The sequence below is a fragment of the Mus musculus genome, chromosome X (genome assembly GCF_000001635.26).
Source record: "Mus musculus strain C57BL/6J chromosome X, GRCm38.p6 C57BL/6J".
In the NCBI taxonomy this organism is placed as follows: domain Eukaryota; kingdom Metazoa; phylum Chordata; class Mammalia; order Rodentia; family Muridae; genus Mus; species Mus musculus.
The window spans coordinates 53821314-53841873 of NC_000086.7; the positions used below are offsets into that span (position 1 = coordinate 53821314).

General features: G+C 39.8%; 1 pseudogene; it reads left to right on the forward strand.

Annotated features, from left to right (window-relative positions):
- The first annotated feature begins 7836 nt into the window (after positions 1-7836).
- On the forward strand, positions 7837-10879 carry Gm38663 (annotated as a pseudogene).
- The last annotated feature ends 9681 nt before the right edge of the window (positions 10880-20560 follow it).

A 20560-nucleotide genomic window follows, 5' to 3' on the forward strand; every position in this document is an offset into this window, starting at 1 on the left:
TAAATATAATATTGTTTCATGGGGGTAGAGAGATGGCTCAGCAGTTAAGAGCACTTGTTGCTCTTTGCAAAGGACCTAGGTTTGGTGTCCAGCACACACATGGTGGATCACAACTATCTGTGACTTCAGTTCTAAGGTATCTGAAATAATCATCTGATATCTATGGGCAACAGACACACATGTGGTGCACATATATACCTGTAAGCAAAACACTAATACACATAAATATGTCTAAAAAATAGGTATTAAGAGCATTGTTTCCTAAGCCATGTAAGACGTTTTGGGTCTATGATCCTAGTCTAGGAAGCTTAGCAGGAGATTTCCAGTGTAAAGGACAACATAGGTTATATAGGAAAATTCCGGCCAGCCTGACCTACATAGTGAGACCATATCTCAAAGACAAAATATTTTCTTCTAAGAAAGCTCATGCAACATTCAATTACATATAATTTAAAACCGATTCTTTGGGATCTGAGTTTCATTCTCTCACTGGTTAGTAAAGTTGTCTTTCACTTTCAGTTACATAATTCATTTTATAAAAATCAATGAGGGGATTGGTGAGATGATTCATCAGTTAAGAGCACTGGTTCCCTTCCAGAGATCTGAGATTGGATTCCCAGCATCCACAAGGTGGCTCACAACCTATAACTCCAGTTCCAGATGATTCAATGCCTTCATCTGGCCTCCTCAGGTACCAGACACACAAGTTGTGTGCATACACACATGCAAGCAAAGCAACCATAACCATAAAATAAAAATTTTAAAAGTAATAAGGGTTACATTAAAGAATTCGATTTTGTCCTGTGCCATATAAAGAAAGAAGTACAAAGGAGTCCTAGAAAAGAAACTGACTTAATATAAAATTAACACTGAGTCAATGAAAAACTGTTCCATGTACAGAATTTTTTTTAGGTATTTATTACATTTACATTTCGAATGCTATCACAAAAGTCTCCCACACACTTCCTCATCCGCTCCCCCACCCACCCACTCCCACTTCTTGGTCCTGGCATTCCCCTGTACTGAGGTATATAAAGTTTGCAAGACCAATGGGCCTCTCTTTCCACTGATGGCTGACTAGGCCATCTTCTGATACATATGCAGCTAGAGACACGAGCTCTGGGGGTACTGGTTAGTTCATATTGTTGTTCAACCTATAGGGTTATAGACCCCTTTAGCTCCTTGGGTACTTTCTCTAGCTTCTCCACTGGGGGTCCTGTGATACATCCAATAGCTGACTGTGAGCATCTACTTCTGTGTTTTCTAGGCCCAAGAATAGTGTCACAAGAGACAGCTATATCAGATTTCTTTCAGCAAAATCTTTCTAGTGTATGCAACGGTGTCAGCGTTTGGAGTCTGATTATGTGATGGATCCCCTGGTATGGCAGTCTCTAGATGGTCCATCCTTTTGTCTCAGCTCCAAACTTTGTCTCTGTAATTCCTTCCATGGGTGTTTCGTTTCCAATTCTAAGAAGGAGCACAGTGTCCACACTTTGGTCTTCCTTCTTGAGTTTCATTTGTTTTGCAAATTGTATCTTATATCTTGGGTATTCTAAGTTTCTGGGCTAATATCCACTTATCAGTTAGTACATATCATGTGAGTTCTTTTGTGATTGGGTTACCTCACTCAGGATGATGCCCTCCAGGTCCAACCATTTTCCTAGGAATTTCATAAATTCATTCTTTTTAGTAGCTGGGTAGTAATCCGTTGTGTAAATGTACCACATTCTCTGTATCCATTCCTCTGTTGAGGGGCATCTGGGTTCTTTCCAGCTTCTGGCAATTATAAATAAGGCTGCTATGAACATAGTGGAGAATATGTCCTTCTTACTGGTTGGAACATCTTCTGGATATATGCCCAGGAGAGGAATTGCTGGATCTTCTGGTAGTACTATGTCCAATTTTCTGAGGAACCACCAGACTGATTTCCAGAATGGTTGTACAAGCTTGCAATCCCACCAACAATGGAGGAGTATTTCTTTTTCCCCACATCCTCGCCAGCATCTGCTGTCACCTCAATTTTTGATCTTAGCCATTCTAACTTGTGATCCAACACCCATTCATGATAAATGTCTTGGAAAGATCAGGAATTCAAGGCCCATATTAAACATGATAAAAGCAATCTACAGCAAACCAGTAGCCAACATCAAAGTAAATGGTGAGAAGCTGGAAGCAATCCCACTAAAATCAGGGACTAGACAAGGCTGCCCACTTTCTCCCTACCTATTCAACATTGTACTTGAAGTCCCAGCCATAGCAATTCGACAAAAAAAGGAGATCAAGGGGATACAAATTGGAAAGGAAGAAGTCAAAATATCACTTTTTGCAGATGATATGATGGTATATATAAGTGACCCTAAAAATTCCAGCAGAGAACTCCTAAGCCTGATAAACAGCTTCAATGAAGTAGCTGGATATAAAATTAACTCAAACAAGTCAATGGCCTTTCTGTATCCAAAGGATAAACAGGCTGCAAAAAAAAATTAGGGAAACAACACCCTTCTCAATATTCACAAATAATATAAAATACCTTGGTGTGACTCTAACTGAGGAAGTGAAAGATCTGTATGATAAAAACTTCAAGTCTCTGAAGGAAGAAATCAAAGATCTCAGAAGATAGAAAGATCTCCCATGCTCATGGATTGGCAGGATTAATATAGTAAAAATGGATGTCTTGTTGAAAGCAATCTACAGATTCAATGCAATCGCCATCAAAATTCCAAGTCAATTCTTCACTGAGTTAGAAAAGGTAATTTGCAAATTTATCTGGCATAGCAAAAAACCTAGGATAGCAAAAACTATTCTCAACAATAGAAGAACCTCTGGGGGAATCACCATGCCTGAACTAAGCTGTACTACAGAGCAATTGTGATAAACCTGCATGGTACAGGTATAGTGATAGACAGGTAGATAAATGGAATAGAACTGAAGACACATAAATGATCCCACAAACCTATGGTCACTTGATCTTCGACAAAGGAGCTATAACCATCTGAGTGGAAGGAAGACAGCATTTTTACAAATGATGCTGACTCAATTGGCAGTTAGTGCTACGCTCTCTGGTCGAGTCAACTGGACAAGACGAGAGGCTTAAAAGTCACTCATGAGGCAAAAGACTTTCAAGGAAGCTCTCCTCCTGGAGTCTAGCGTTCCCTACCCATACAGTAATTTTTCATTCCCGCGTTCCATTCCCGCATTAGTCTAGTGTATGGATCCACGTGCTCTCTTTCAATATTTTCCTATCATAAGTGCCTTTTAAGATTGAATTCTGACATAGCTAAAGCCGTTCGCCAGTGTTCCAACAGTCCTAGTTCGTCCTTAGCAAGACCTTGCGCTTGGAATTCAGTACTGCCCCTGGTATTACACTATCTCTTTGAGTAAAAGTTAGGTCACTGCCCTTCACAGGAATTTACCATCACTAAGGAAGAAAGAAGTTTCTGACCGTAGGAGAAACCAGGATAGATATTTAGAATTATAGCTGAGTTACACCTATATACAGGAATTTACAATGGTTTAGGAAGTAGATCAGGCTGTGGTTTTAGAGTATTGCATTATTCATGAGATGGTTAGCTAGAACGAACTCCCTAGTTAGAACCATGACTTGGGTGTGAAAGCCCTTGCCCTAGGAGTGAAAAGTTCTCACACCTGGCTTCTAAGACTATAGCTGACCTTAGATAGGGCTGACTCCGTCTCAGTTATTTTATTGCCCAGTTCCTGCCAGTCTTTGTGTTTTCATTTCCTCTGTTCTGTGTAAGAGTCATTAAGCATCCGGTTACCTCATTTGTACCTTGTGGGTATGTCACCCAACTACCTCGTTGTCTTCTGCATAAAAAGTCTGATGTTCGATTTGAAAAATTACATTCAGATTCCACACAAACTCTCCTGCGTGTGTGTCTGTCTGTCATTCATCCACGCGTTGCCCACCCGCGTCGAGAGACCCCGTTCCACGCAGACACAGGGACCCAGAGGGTCTGCAGCAAGTTAGCATGTAGAAGAATGCAAATTGATCTATCCTCATCTCCTTGTACAAAGCTCAAATCTAAGTGGATCAAGGTACTCAAAAAAATACAAAAACCAAAAACCAAAAACAACAACAACAACAAAAACCAGAGACACTGAAACTTATAGAGAAGAAAGTGGGGAAGAGCCTCGAAGACATGGGCACAAGTTAAAAATTCCTCTATAGATCAGCAATGGCTTGTACAAACACAGAAGTGGATGGTCACAGTCAGCTATTGGATGGATCACAGGGCCCCCAATGGAGGAGCTAGAGAAAGTACCCAAGGAGTTAAAGGTATCTGCAACTTTATAGGTGGAACAACAATATGAACTAACTAGTATCCCCGGAGCTCATGTCTCTAGCTGCATATGTATCAGAAGATGGCCTAGTTGGACATCATTGGGAAGAGAGGCCATTTGGTATTTCAAACTTTATATGCCCCAGTACAGTGGAATATCAGGGCCAAGAAGTGGGAGTGGAGGGGATGGCAGTGGGGGGGTGAGGGTATGGGGGACTTTTGGGATAGCATTTGAAATGTAAATGAAGAAAATACCTAATTAAAAATAAAACAAAAATGTCAAAAAGTCAAATAATTATCTTAGCTCAATGAAAGATCGTTACTTTTGTATTTTAACATGTGTATTTTTAAAATTTTTTCTTTATCAGAGACTTTTATATACATATTCAATACAGTGATATATATATATATATCACACAGTTCTTCTTACCATTTGCTCCATGTATCCCATTTATCATGTCCTTCTCCCTCCAACTTTGTTTTAAAAACCTCAACGCTCTTCTTTAAAAACCTCCTTCTGAACCCAAGTTAACAATCTGTCATTTCTCAGTTTAACAAAGGCAAAAACAGGCCAGCCTTTAATATGTGAGTCCTCCCCTTCCCCCCAAAAATGATGAGCAAAATGTCTTTGCACTTAACCTTTGAGGCATCTGAATTTTGGTCCTATCTCCCACAGATTCTTTTTAAACAAAACATCAGCAATTTCTTTTATCATTGTATCTCCATCTTAACGTAAACTCACAGTGCTCTCCAGAAAGATAAAGAACATGGTAACTATATATTCATGTCAAGAAGACCCAAAGCTCTGTCTAAAACAAACACTTACCACCACCACCCACACAGAAATTTCTTATATTCGAGAAACTTGGGGTTGGGGGAAGCCGCAGATTTCAAACATCTGAATATTGTAAGTTCAAGGCAGCCCAAGCCAGGCCAGCCTGAGCTACAATGGAAGATCCCATTCTACAGAATTAAAACTGAGAGAAAAAGCTGAACTTGGTGGTGCAAGTCTTTAATCACAGTACATGGGCAATTGAGACAGGAGGATCTGTGGTCAGAATCCATCCCAGATGACTTATGAATTTCTTGCAACGTGTCCTCTTCTTCTTTTCATTCATTCTTCCTATGTCACTCCCCTGTCTGCAATGTCCATACAGTCTATACTAAATAAACACACCATAGAGAAGACAATGTAGAGGGAGGAATCCTCAGTTTGTTTCTAAGGGATCCTGGACAGCACACAGGACAAGCACCATGTTGGACCCTAAGGCTCCTTACAGCACACAGGACAAGCCCCAATGCTTATCACTCATGGCCCCCAGCTCCCCCCCCCCAAACGTGCAGCCAGCTCTCTGATCCTATCCTCAGACCCCGGTTCACAATCCTCTACAGCCCTGGCCTGTTCAATCCTCTGCCATGAATATGGTACCCTACCTTCATTTTACCCTCAGAAGCCATAGAAATGGAGATCAGGAGGCTTTCTCTCACATAGTGACCACCTGGGATTGAGATGCCCCACCCTGTCACACCCTGATAACTGTCCAACAACCCCGAGCAGAGCCGATTATCACTTATAGTTTATCTCAGAGGTGAACACCTTCAAAACTGCACCCTTCCACGCTCAGCTCCTCAATGGTAAAAAACCTTTGTCAGTAGTGATGCCTGGGCAGAAGCCTCTGAGGACCCAGCTGGAGATTTCCAGTTTCTGGGTTTATGAGCCCTTATAGACTTGAAAAACTTGAACAAATGTGAAACATATGAAACACTGCAAACGGCACTACTTTATTTCAACTGTACAGGCTCTTGTAAGCAATTTTTTAAATTTTTTTTATGTGCGTAAACAATGTGTGTGGACTTTTTCTGCATATATATATGCACACCACAAGAGTCTATGCTGTCCTAAGAGATCAGAAGGGAGCATCCAGATCCCCTACAACACCTGGTATTCTCCTGTCTCCACCTTTCTAGTACTGAGCTTGATTACAAGAGTGTGCTAGGCCATGCAAGCCCCCCCCCCCCCACACCTCTCTTATATGCTAGGCTGCCTAGGCCCTCTTTCTCACTTATGTGCTAGGCCACACAGGCCTTCTCTCTCACTTATGACTTTGTTGCCTACAGAGGCTTGAAGAGAGCATTGATTCTCTGAAACTCTTCTGTTCATAGATTGTGAGCCACAATGTGGGTGCTTTGTGCCCAGTCCTCTGCATAGAGCAAGTGCTTTTTGATTTTTTTGTTTGTTTGTTTAATTATTTTTCGAGACAGGGTTTCTCTGTGTAGCCCTCGCTGTCCTGGAACTTACTCTGTACACCAGGCTGACCTCGAACTCAGAAATCCTTGGCCTCTGCCTCCCAAGTGCTGTGATTAAAGGTGTGAACCACCACTGCCCAACCAACAGTTGCTCTTAACAGCTATTTTTTCTATTTTTCCAACTACTCTAGTTGTACCTCATGTATCCTAGGGCATTCCTCCCATTTACTTTCAATGTTTTCCTACTTGTGCATTCGTTTTTCAAAATGGCTATAACTTTGAAAAATAGCAAAGAGGGATATATGGGCCGGTTTGGTGGAAAGAAATGTCTTTGCATTTAACCTTTGAGGCATCTGAATTTTGGTCCTATCTCCCACAGATTCTTTTTAAACAAAACATCAGCAATTTCTTTTATCATTGTATCTCCATCTTAACGTAAACTCACAGTGCTCTCCAGAAAGATAAAGAACATGGTAACTATATATTCATGTCAAGAAGACCCAAAGCTCTGTCTAAAACAAACACTTACCACCACCACCCACACAGAAATTTCTTATATTTGAGAAACTTGGGGTTGGGAGAAGCCACAGATTTCAAACATCTGAATATTGTAAGTTCAAGGCAGCCCAAGCCAGGCCAGCCTGAGCTACAATGGAAGATCCCATTCTACAGAATTAAAACTGAGAGAAAAAGCTGAACTTGGTGGTGCAAGTCTTTAATCACAGTACATGGGCAATTGAGACAGGAGGATCTGTGGTCAGAATCCATCCCAGATGACATATGAATTTCTTGCAATGTGTCCTCTTCTTCTTTTCATTCATTCTTCCTATGTCACTCCCCTGTCTGCAATGTCCATACAGTCTATACTAAAGAAACACCATAGAGAAGACAATGTAGAGGGAGGAATCCTCAGTTTGTTTCTAAGGGATCCTGGACAGCACACAGGACAAGCACCACGTTGGACCCTAAGGCTCCTTACAGCACACAGGACAAGCCCCAATGCTCATCACTCATGGCCCCCAGCTCGCCCCCCCCCCCCAGACGTGCAGCCAGCTCTCTGATCCTATCCTCAGACCCTGGTTCACAATCCTCTACAGCCCTGGCCTGTTCAATCCTCTGCGATGAATATGGTACCCCACCTTCATTTTACCCTCAGAAGCCATAGGAAATGGCAATCAGGAGGCTTTTCCTCACATAGTGACCTCCTTGAGATGCCCCTCTCCGTCACACCTCAATTAACTGTCCAAAAACCCTGATCAGAGCCCATTATCACTTACAGGTTATTTCAGAGATGGACACCTTCACAACTGCACCCTTCCTCGCTCAACTCTTCAATGGTAAAAAAATATTGTCAGCAGCAATGTCTGGACAGAGGTCTCTGAGGACCCTTTGGGATGCCAGCTGGAGTAAACAGGTCTCACCCAGGGACTGTGCTGATTTGCTTTATATACCCTGTGCATGCGTACATGGAGTACCAGGCACCATCGTTTTGAAGGGATTTTTCAAGATGTGGGAATGAGCTACCATCTTTAAGACAAATGATTTCCAGTTTCTAGGTTTATAAGCCCTTACAGACTTGAAAAACTTGAACAAAAGTGTAACATATGAACTACTGCAAACGACACTACTTTATTTCAACTGTAGAGGCTCTTGTACGCAATTTTGGTTTTTATGTATTTATGTGTGTAAATATTTAATGTGTGTGGACTTTTTCTGCATGTACATACACACACCACAAGAGTCTATGCTGTCCTAAGAGATCAGAAGGGAGCATCCAGATCCCCTACAACCCCTCGTATTTTCCTTTCTCCAGTCTTCACCTTCCTAGTTCTGAGCTTAATTACAAGAGTATGCTAGGCCCTGCAGGCCCTCTCTCTCACTTATGCATCTGTTGCCTACAGAGGCTGGAAGTGTGCACTGATTATTTCAAACTTTTGTTGTGCATAAATTGAGAGCCACGATGTGGGTGCTTTGCGCCCAGTCCTCTGCATAGAAAAGGTGCTTTGAACAGCTGAGTCATTTTTCCAACCACTGTTTTGTGCACTTCTTTGCACTCCTCTGGCTTCTTCAGTACCAGGCATACCTCTGGTATGTTTAAATTTATGTTGACCCAACACACACACACACACACACACACACACACACACACACACACACACACACAAACACACACACAAACACTCACTGATATATATTTTAAATTTGTATATTTCTCTATAATTCCTTTTGTCCTATTTCATGCCTTGTCCAGCTTCCTTGTGAGGGGTATTCCTTTTCTTTGTTTGTTTGTTTGTTTTGTTTGTTGGTTTTTTTCAATTTTTTTACTAGATATCTTCTTCATTGGCATTTCAAGCTATCCAGAAAGTCCCCTATACCCTCCCCCTGCCATGCCCTGCTCCCCAACCCATCCACTACCATTTCTTGGCCCTGGCATTCCCCTGTACTGGGGCATATAACATTTGATCAAGGGGCCTCTCTTCCCAGTGATGGCTGACTAGGCCATCTTCTGCTACATATGAAGCTAGAGACATGAGCTCTGGGGGTACTGGTTAGTTCATATTGTTATTCCACCTAAAGGGTTGCAGACCCCTTTAGCGTCTTGGGTACTTTCTCTAGCTCCTCCATTAGGGGCCCTGTGTTCCATCCAATAGATGACTGTGAGCATCCATTTCTGTATTTTCCAGGCACTGGCATATCCTCACAGGAGGCATCTATATCAGGGTCCTTTCAGCAAAATCTTGCTGGCATATGCAATATTGTCTGCTCTCTGTGGCTAATTATGGGATGGATCCCCCGGTTGGATAGTCTTTGGATGGTCCATCCTTTCATCTTTGCTCTAAACCTTTTCTCTGTAACTCTTTCCATAGGTATTTTGTTCCCTGTTCTAATGAGGTATGAAGTATCCATGTGTTGGTTTTCCTTCTTCTTGATTTTCTTGTATTTTGCAAATTGTATCTTAGGAATTCTAAGTTTCTGGGTTAATATCCACTTATCAGTGAGTGCATTTCAAGTGACTTCTTTGTGATTGGGTTACCTCACTCAGGATGATATCTTCCAGGTACATCTATCTGCCTAAAAATTTCATAAATCCATTGTTTTAATAGCTGAGTAGTACTCCATTGTGTAAACTTACCTCATTTTCTGCATCCATTCCTCTGTTGAGGGACACCTTGTTCTTTCCAGCTTCTGGCTATTATAAATAAGGCTGCGATGAACATATAGAGCATGTGTCCTTATTACCATTTGGAACATCTTCTGGGTATATGCCTAAGAGAGGAATTGCTTGATCTTCTGATAGTACTATGTCCAATTTTCTGACTAACTGCCAGACTGATTTCCAGAGTGGTTGTTCAAGCTTGCAATCCCATCAACAATGGAGGAGTGTTCCTCTTTCTCCACATCCTTGCCAGCATCTGCTGTCACCTGAATTTTTGATCTTAGCCATTCTGACTTGTGTGAGGTAGAATCTCAGGGTTGTTTTTATTTGCATTTCCCTGATGATTAAGGATGTTGAACATTTTCTCAAGTGCTTCTCAGCCCTTCGGTATTCTTCAGTTGAGAATTCTTTGTTTAGCTCTGTACCCCAGTTTTTAATGGGGTTATTTGAATTTCTGGAGTCCAGCTTCTTGAGCTCTTTGCATATATTGGATATTAGTACCCTATTAGATTTAGCATTGGTAAAATTCCTTTCCCAATCTATTGGTGGCCCTTTTGTCTTATTGACAGTATCTTTTGGCTTACAGAATCTTTGCAATTTTATGCGGTCCCATTTGTTGATTCTTGATCTTACAGCACAAGCCATTGTTGTTCTTTTCAGGAAGTTTTCCCCTGTGCCCATATCTTCAAGGCTTTCCCCCACTTTCTCCTGTGTTAATTTTAATGTCTCTGGTTTTATGTGGATGTTTTTCATCTGATTAGACTTGAGCTTTGTTCAAGGAGATAAGAATGGATCAATTCTCATTCTTCTACCCACAATCTCCTAAGCTCACATGTGCAGGCCATGTGCATGCGTTTCTTCTGTCACAGCCTGCAGGCCACTGAAATCTGCATCAACTCTGTGGAGTTCAACCCTGACTTCCTGGCACAGATGATCCACAAAATGAAGTGGGCAGTGCTTGTGCAGGCAGCAGACACCACAATCTTGGCTGAGGTAAACAAAGAGCCAAGTGACAGCTATGAACAGGACGAGATGTTTTTGAGGAAGATGAACCCACATGTGGCTTGAGATTGATGTACTGGAGGGTACCCTGCAATGCCCAGAATTTGGTCGTCTTTTCCCCATCAGCTGCAGGATCCCCAATATGCTGCTGAATGATGAGGAGACTGAGATTTAACCTTGCTAGCCACCACACTAGGAGGTGGGAGTAGGTACACGGGTCGAGGAACACCCTCATGGAAGCAGGTGGAGAAGGCATGGGATAGGGGTTTTCTGGTAGGGTGGGAAGCTGTGAAAATGAACAACATATGAAATATAAATAAAGAAATATCCAATTAAAAAAAAGACCAACCAAAAAGTACACAGGGAGGGACCCATAGCTCCAGCCAAATATGTAGCAGAATATGTAGCAGCCTAGTTGGACACCAGTGAGAGGAGAGGCTCCTAGTCCTGAGAAAGCTGGATGCCCCAGTGTAAGGGGATGCCAGGACAGGGAAGCAGGAGTGGGTAGGTTGGTGAGTAGGGGCAGGAGGGATGGGATAGGGGGTTTTCGGAGGGCAAACCAGGAAAAGGGGTAACATTTGAAATGTAACTAAAGAAAATATCTAATAAAATAAAATAAAATAAAATAAAATAAAATAAACCAAATGGGGAACAATAAGTTAATAGAAGAATAAAAAAAAATCAGAGAATCCGGGCATGGTGGTACACACCTTTAATCCCTGCACTTGGGAGACAGAGGCAGGCGAATTTCTGAGTTGGAGGCCAGCCTGGTCTACAGAATGAGTTCCAGGAAAGCTAGGGCTACACGGAGAAACCTTGCCTTGAACCAAACCAAACCATACCAAACAAAAACAAACAAAAACAAAAAAGAAAGCAAAGCACACACAGGCATACAAAAGAGCACTTGTCCCAAAGACAGCCAAGTCCTAATGATACTACAGCAAATTGTTTCACAAAATGGATTTTGATCATGTCCTCAGATAGGGCATTTGACTATACTGTCTAGGTTATCCCCATAGGATCACAAGAAACAAAAGGAAGCAAGAAGAGTAGAGTCAGAAGCAGATCTTAGACTGATGCCAAGGCCAGGCTGGGAGGCACACCAGGCTTTCTCTTTTCAAGGTTCCAGAGAGTGGTTCTCCACCTTCCTAATGCTGCAGTTCCTTCATATATATATTTCCTTATGCTGTGTGAGCGTCAACCATAAGATTATTTTTTTTTGCTACTTCATAACTGTAATTTCCTACTGCTATGAATCATAACATAAATATCTGACATACAGATAGTCTTAGGCAACTCCTGTGAAAGTGTCACAAGGACTCACAACCTACAGGTTGCTAACCATGGTGCCAGGCACTAGTAAAACTAGCCATCCCCTTGATTTTTACACTTTCTGCCTTCTGGGACTGTACTAGAATAGATGTGCTCTATTTTAGCTGTCTAAGCATGTGATCATCTGTAACACTAACTGGAAACATATATACCCAAGTGGATGAGGGAGTCTATTTTTCCTGCCCTGGAATCTTGGCAGGTTTGAGTCTGCTCTAATCAAATGGAAGAGAAAGGATGGTGGATGAATTCCTACTCTAAGTCATCGGAGTCAACAGGGATTCTGTTTGTTCTCATGGAGAATGGGGGAGTATTAGTGCTCCATTAAAAAGGTCCTTACATTCACTAGTTTTATGCCTGCCTGTCTATTTGAGTGTGTTATGTACTTTTGTCTGTTGTGTGTTTTGTTCTGTGTTCTTGGCTACTAACTCTACGGTCCTTACCATACTTGAAAAATGAAACTCAGTTTGAAAATCTTCCATATTTGTCCTCTGAATACAATATGATTCTTTAAAAAATATCAGTTTATGAGTCCTTTGTACCAACATATACATTTTTGGGAAGATACTTTTAATTGAAAATACATCTTTTCATTCAATACATTCTGATTACAGTCCCCTCAACTCCTTCTATATCCTCTCCACTTCTCTACCCACCCAAATTCACACTTTTCTTTTTTTCTTTATTAGAATACAAACAGGTATCTAAATAATGATGATACAAATTATGATACTAATAACAACAATAATGATGATAAAGATACAATAAAAACAAATGAACCAGAATAGAACAAAGCAAACAGAATAAAAAGAGCTGAAGAAAAAGCACAAGAAATACACATGTAGACACAGAGACATACATGTTTACACACACTCAGAAATCCCATATAAACACAAAACTGGAAACCATAATATATAAACAAAGGGCCCTTAAGGTTTTCTTTTTCTTTAAAGAACTCTGCCAATACCTTATTACATAAAGAACCTCCAAGACTGCCATTCAGTTCGTTTTGCATTAGCCATGTAATGCTGAGCTAGAGGCTTAGATTTAAGCATGGGTTGCATACCCAGTGATACCCTAGTGGAAAAACGATTTTTTCCTTTCTAAGCTACAAACTGTAAATAACTTCTGAGTTAAAGATAGGGGCATGTATCCACTTCTCTCTCATTTCTGGGGCTCTTTCTGTCTTAGACCTTGCAGGCACTGTGCATGCAGATGCTGCTACAGTCTCTTTGAGTTCAATGCATCTGTGCTTAGAAGACCTTGGGGTGAGAGTTTTAATCACTTCCACCTATGGAAATGACAGGATGATAAACTATATCAATGGCTCATTGAAACTTTGGTTGCTACATTTTCTATTCTCATTCTGGTTTGCAGCATGACCACCTTCACAGGCTATGTGAGTTTTGACATGATGAATGAACAGGCACATTTCAGACGCTGTAAAGAAGTAAAGCTGAAGGAATGTAGGAGATGGCTCACTGTGTAAGGGGACTTGCCACTCAAGGCTGAGCACCTAAACTTCATCTCTGAAACATATACATGGTAGGAGAAGAGGACTGGCTCTTCCATGTTGTCCTGCAATCTCTACATATGTGCTGTGGTATGTGCATAGTTACACACATATGTACACAAACAAACACATGCACACACAATGTAAATACATTAAAATGTATAGAATAATATAAAAACAAGCAGACCTCCAACAGGAAGTTTCAGAGAGACTTCCATGCAGATGGGAGGTTTTACACCTACTTTCCCACAAGTAAGTCTTGGCTTGAAGCACTTGCCTGGGATTCCTGAAGAGTTGGTTTTTCTCGGCACATCTGTGGAAGCCTCTGTGTATTCTGAGTGCCCTAGATGCTGCTGACTCGGGGAAATGCACATGCCACATAGACTTCTGAAAACTGCTGAAGGCAGGCCCTCATTTCTTTCTTTTACTTTAGAAGTATCTTTTCCATTTTCTACACAACAGACAGTAGTAGTTTCCTTACTGATGAACATGGCTCTGGTTTAGTTAAATAAATTTATTAGGTTCAAGTCAGACAATACCGTATAAGTTTATTTCCAGAAAGGTTAAGTGGAATAGAATTTGTGTTGTGTATTACTAACTGAGATGCCAATTTATAACCACAGAGCACTTTGAGGTGAGTGAAAAATATTTTTAAATTTATAAAATGCATAATATTCCATACCAAATTTTCTATCAGACTGGTTTTATATGTCAGATCAATCAAAAATAAACAGACAACCACCAAACAGTTAATGCATACAATATGGCAACAAATTGAAATAAAATGCTTATTTAGAAATGAGAAAAGATGACCAAGCTTTTATGCAATCTGCTTAATAGTATAAGTAAGAGAAACATCAGTTTTCTTCACATGCTCAGAATTTAAGAGGGGGAAAACATCCATGTGATAATCCACTTATATATACACAAAACTAAGCAAGATCCTCATAATTAAAATTATGGGTGTGTACACAATGCCTGATTCAATTTCTGTCATAGGAGCTAAAGCCCTGTTACTGCTGGCTCATTAGTGTCACTGTATTATTATTAGTATAATTAGTATTGTTCTTGTAGTTATTAAATAATTTAAATTTAAAATTTATTTCATTTCCATAGATGACATTCAAGAAATGTATAAAACTTTCCATATTGACCAGGGACAAATGACTCTGCCCTAAAGCGCCAGCTCTCATTACCCATATTATTATTCAGTGACAGTGTGCACAAGCAGACCTGAGTGCCTGACAAAGTTGTCTTTTAGTTCCTCATTTAGCTCACAGCAGCATCTGTAAACCATTACTAAGTTCAGAGGCTCAGAATCTGTAGTTTCACTGACCAACTCCTCATGGATGACAGAAACTGTGGCTATGTACTGTGTTTATAGTTTATTCCTCGTATGAAGGAAGAGCTGAAAGCAAGAAACTGATGCTCTAAAGGGCTTACCAAGAAACCTCCTTGGGAAATGCTAAGTTATGCAAAACTGTAGTTTGACTAAAAGAGCACAGTGTCCACCAGGCCTGGAACATGTAGAAACTGTAAAAAGATTAAAGAGAAAAAAATTAAATGTGTACCTGTAATATAATGAAGAGATTATGGTTACCGAGGGTGCATTTTTCTTAAGATTTGTTCACCTAGCCTGCCTCCCACTGAGCTCTATTTCCATAGCAAATGGGATGCAATTCTGCCAGGCCTTGTCTATCATCAATAGGAGTGGATGAGTAGTCTTACTGCAACTACAATTGCCAAGATTTGGGATTATTATAGAATATATATATGACACACTATCATATAGTTCTTAAAAATATAGATAAGGACAAGAGTTAAGAGAGCTTCAATGTTCCAATGGGAAAAACAGAAGATTATGAATCACTATGTGTATGTGCTTAGTAATGGCTGGAGATAGGGAAATGGAAGTTGCAAAGATTGGATCTTCAAAGAGCTAGTTCAAACAATCTCGTTAAGTAAAATTAAACTCTCTCTCTCTCTCTCTCTCTCTCTCTCTCTCTCTCTCTCTCTCTCTCTCTCTCTCTCTGCGTGTGTGTGTGTATGTATTATATATCCTTGAACATTATCATTTCCGGCCTTATATTAAAAGGCACTGGTTAATAGAATGTGATGACCTGATGCACTTAAAGAATTTAATTCCTACTTAGATGTGACATTAGCAAAGTCAAATGCTTTATCTGTTTAGTACTTGATATTTGTATTCCACAGAAAACGATGGTAAGGGAGATTTTTTTTTAAAAATAATATCTGCAATGTGATAAATATTCACTTAAAAGTAATCTTAAAACAATAGTTTGCTTTCCATTGGAATTGGTTTAGGGGCAATTATATGGGAAATACGTTCCCATCCATTTAAAAAGAATTGGGCCTTATTCGTGCCCGATCATAGCATGCTTTATTTTTAATTGTTCATATTTGAATGAGGGCATTTCATATACTGTTAAGTTTTAATTATCCAAATACTGCTGACCCAAAGAGGCTATGTAAATGCATCTTCAGAATCATCATGGATAGTAGAAGACATAATCATTACAACAGCACTGTTTGCAGTATCTTAAGAAGGACCTAAAATCCATCTCCCTCTCTCTCACTCACTCACTCACTCACTCTCTCTCTCTCTCTCTCTGTCTTCTATCTATCTATCTATCTATCTATCTATCTATCTATCTATCTATCTATCTATCTATCTATCTATGTGTGTGTAAACATACACGTGTATACATATGCACATGCATGTACATATATATGCATATATACATAAAGTACATATATGCATATATAAATGCATATTATATCATATATAAAAATGCATATATATATAAATATAATTTACTAGAATAGATTATAGGCTAAAATCCAGCAACTCCAACAATGAATGATCCAAGAATTCACTAGTTGTTCAGTTCATGAAGCTTAATGTCTCATCTGGTATTGAGTATATACAAGAATCCTAAAGAAGTGAGCTCTAATGACAGTGAAGGAATAGACTCATCAGCAAGAGAGAGGACAAGCATCAAGGAGGGAGCAAGCTTCCTTCTTCCATATCATTTATAGAGACTGCCAAAAGAAGGTGTATTACAGATTAAGGGTGGATCGTCCCACCTCATAAGATCCAGATTAAGGTTGGCCATTTCACCTTCAAATAATTTATTAAGAAAATAAATCCCTCACAGGTGTACTTAGCGACCTTAAGGATGGCACCAAGGTTAATACTGGACCAAACAATCTCAGAAAGTTTTAATCTCCACAAAGCCATTTGGACAGGAAATATATAAATTGTAAGCACAATTCTGTGGCAGGGGTACTTGAAAGTTGGACTTAAATTTTTAGGTATACACATTTCCTGACCCATTCATTACCTAGGTTAGGTTGGGCTTTTCAGCTGACTCATAATCATCCACATATCATTATGTACTCCAATATGTAACCTCAATAAACTTGACATGATTGGAATATATTTGGCCTACTGAAATTCTATCTGGGCAAAGAGACCTTTCTTAAAGTCATAGAATGATAAATACCTAGAAAGTTATCATTGTTCTTGGACCTCATTTAAACTAGTCAAAGGAATCTAGATCACATACTGTTTAAATCTCTTAGATATGTCCAAGAAGAAAATATAGACAATGGCACTAGAAACAAATCACACACACACACACACACACACACACACACACACACACACACACACACACACACACAGACACACACACACAGACACACACACAGACACACACACACACACACACACACACACACACACACACACACACACACACACACACACACACTGGAGCAGCTACAGAGTAATTTTACCCCTAAAAGTACTAATAGAAAAGAAAAGATCCATCAACAGTAAAGATGCTTGGGAAATGACATACAAATCCACTTCTAGAGGTAGAAATTGTCCTTATACACAGTCAAACTTATGCAGTATAATGCAGAATCATGTGGATGAGTCCTACAATTGCAGCTCTTTACCTTCTCTCGGGTATACAGAACATCAAAATATTGAGAAACTTGTGGATTCATCTTCATTAGAGTTATTCTTCCCTAAAGCATCCACTTGCACTTATAGATGTGTGTTCTGTGTCAGACATTTTAGACCTCCCTTTCTAAAGAGCACTAGATCTTGAGTTTTCTAACTATATGAAAAAATAGTTGATGCTAGTCTTTTGCTAGGAAATGTCAACATCAACACCCATCAATTTTAAATTAAAGCACACATTCTTTTTTTATTCTGTTCTTGATATTCCTGTTTAAAAAAAAAACCAATCATGTTACATCCTGATTGCTGTTCCCATTCCTAGTCACCCCTCACATAGTTCCTCCTCCATTCCTCATCCCCATCTCTCATATTTGGGAGAGTAAAGCCTCCCCACTTGGTATCCTCCCACCCTGGCACATCAAATCTCTGCAAGGCTAGGCACTTCTCCCACTGTGGTTAGACAAGATAGCCACATTAGGGGAATGGATTCCACAGAGAGCTAACAGATTTAAGGATAGCTCCTGATCCAGTTCTTCAGGACCCCCATGAAGAATGAGCTACATCTTCTACATATGGGGGGGTCAAGATCCAGCCTGTGTATCTTCTTTGTTAGGTGGTTCAGAGTCCCAAGGGTTCAAGTTATTTAACTCTGTTGGTTTTCCTGTGGAGTTACTATCTCCTTTGGAGCCCTCAATCCATCCCCCAACTCTTCCATAATGGTCTCTAAGCACACCATCCAAAATTTAGTCCTGTGTCTCTGTATCTGACTAAGTCAGCTGCTGGATGGAGCCTCTCAGAGGACATCTATGCTAGGCTCCTGTCTGCAAGCATAACAGAATATCATTAATAGTGTCTGGAATTGGCACTTGCCCATGGGATAGGACTCTAGTTGGCTTGATTATTGGTTGGCCATCCCCTCAGTCTCTGCTCCATCCCCTGTGCCTGCATTTTTATAGGAAGGATAAATTTGGGGTTGAAAGTTTTGTGGGTGGGTTAGTGTCCCTATCACTTCACTGGGGTTCCTGCTTATCTACATGTTCAATATCCCCAATGCTGTGATTCTCAGCTACCCAATTTATGCTTGGAAGCCTCCCTTATCACAGGTCTTTGGCAAGTCCTTGAGATGCCTCAACCCTGTCAGTTGGAGATTTCCCTTCACTCTCATGGCCATCTAGAGATCTACACTGTCTCTTCCCTCACTTGATCCTTAATCCCTTGCACTGAACCCATACTCCTTCCAATCCCCTCTGCCACTAGTTCCCATCCTCCCTCCATCTGCCTCCTCTAATTATTTTATTCCCCCTTCTAAGTGAGATTTGAGCATCCTATTTTAGGACTTCCTTCTTGTTTATTTTCTTTGGATCTGTGGAGTGTAGCATGGTTATCCTGTATTTTATGGCTAATATCCACTTATAAATTCAGTACATATTGTGCATGTACCTTTTTGGGTCTTGGTTACCTCACTTAGCATGGTAGTCTTAAGTTCCATCCATTTGCCTACAAAGTTCATGATATTCTTGTTAATCACAAATAGAATTTCATTGTGTAGATGTACCCCATTTTCTTTATTCTTCAGTTGAAGGGCATGTGGGTTGATTCCAGTTTCTGCCTGTAAAATAAAGCTGCTATAAACATAGTTAAGCAAGTGTCCTTGTGTTATAGTGGTGCATCTTTTGGGTATATGCCCAGGAGCAGTATAGTTGGGTCTTGAGGTAGAGTTATTCCCAATTTTCTGAGAAACTGCCAAATTGAACTACACAATTGTACAAGTTTGCAATCTCATCAGCAATGGAGGAGTGTTCCCTTTGCTCCAAATCCTCGCCAGCATGTGCTATCACTGTTATCTTAGTCATTCTGACAGGAGTAACATCTCAGTGTTGTTTAGATTTGCATTTCCCTGATGACTAAGGAATTTGAACAAGTTTTAAGTGTTGTCTTAGCCATTCAAGTTTCTTCTTTTGAGAATTTTCTGTTTGGCTCTGTACCCCATTTAAAAAATGCGTTATTTTACTAAAATATTCTCTCTCTCTCTCTCTCTCTCTCTCTCTCTCTCTCTCTCTCTCTGTGTGTGTGTGTCTATGTGTGTGCACGTGTGTTTTGAATGGAGTCTCAGTAAGTTTGTGGGCAAAAAGGGAAATGTATTGCTTTATTTGGAGTAAACAACAGACCTCAACTTAAACCGATTTTGGTGATAGCAGACAGGTAGCAAGAAAGTCTGAAGATAAATGGTCCTCAATAATTCTTACCTCAGCCATAATAGGAAGGCACTCTATGGGTCACAGAAAGTATGTGATAGAACTTGGTGAAGAATATTGACATATAAAAGAAACATAAAAACAGTCTGTTCCCATAAATAAGAAAAAACACTGGCTGAGAACATAAATTTCCTTTTAAGTTAATTGTTCATATATATCCTTACATTTAAAAAATTTTTATTCTGTTTCTGTGTATATTTCATAGTTAATATAAAAATATTTCATATATATATATATATATATATATATTTGAATTTTAAGAGTTAAGTTGTTGTGTAACTTATACCTTGTATGTATCCTGTTTGGTTCCATTCTGAATTTTTCATCCCATACTTGACACTCCATTCAATGAACCACTTACATTTACCATATTGCTCCAACCCAGGACACTGATGTTATTGTCTCCAAATCTTATTCAATCTTTTACTGTAGCTAACATTGAGACTTATGCCAAACAATTAGAGTTGTTCCTGAAGTTATCATTATCTCTGAAAATAAATTCAAGAAAAGTCATCCTGCCCTGAGGACTTATGTAAAATAAAATATCCAAACCAAACACTTGAGAAGAATAACAGTGACAAACCAGAGGATACATACACCTCAGAATATGAAAACAAAACACACTCAAAAATACAAAAATTAAGGGAAATATCCATTAGCATAATCCCACTTGCTCATGGCATCTGCCTTCTCAATACTAGAAAACAAAGACAATGGGCGAGCATAAATGCCAGAAAAAGATCACAAAGCCCTAATGATAAAAAA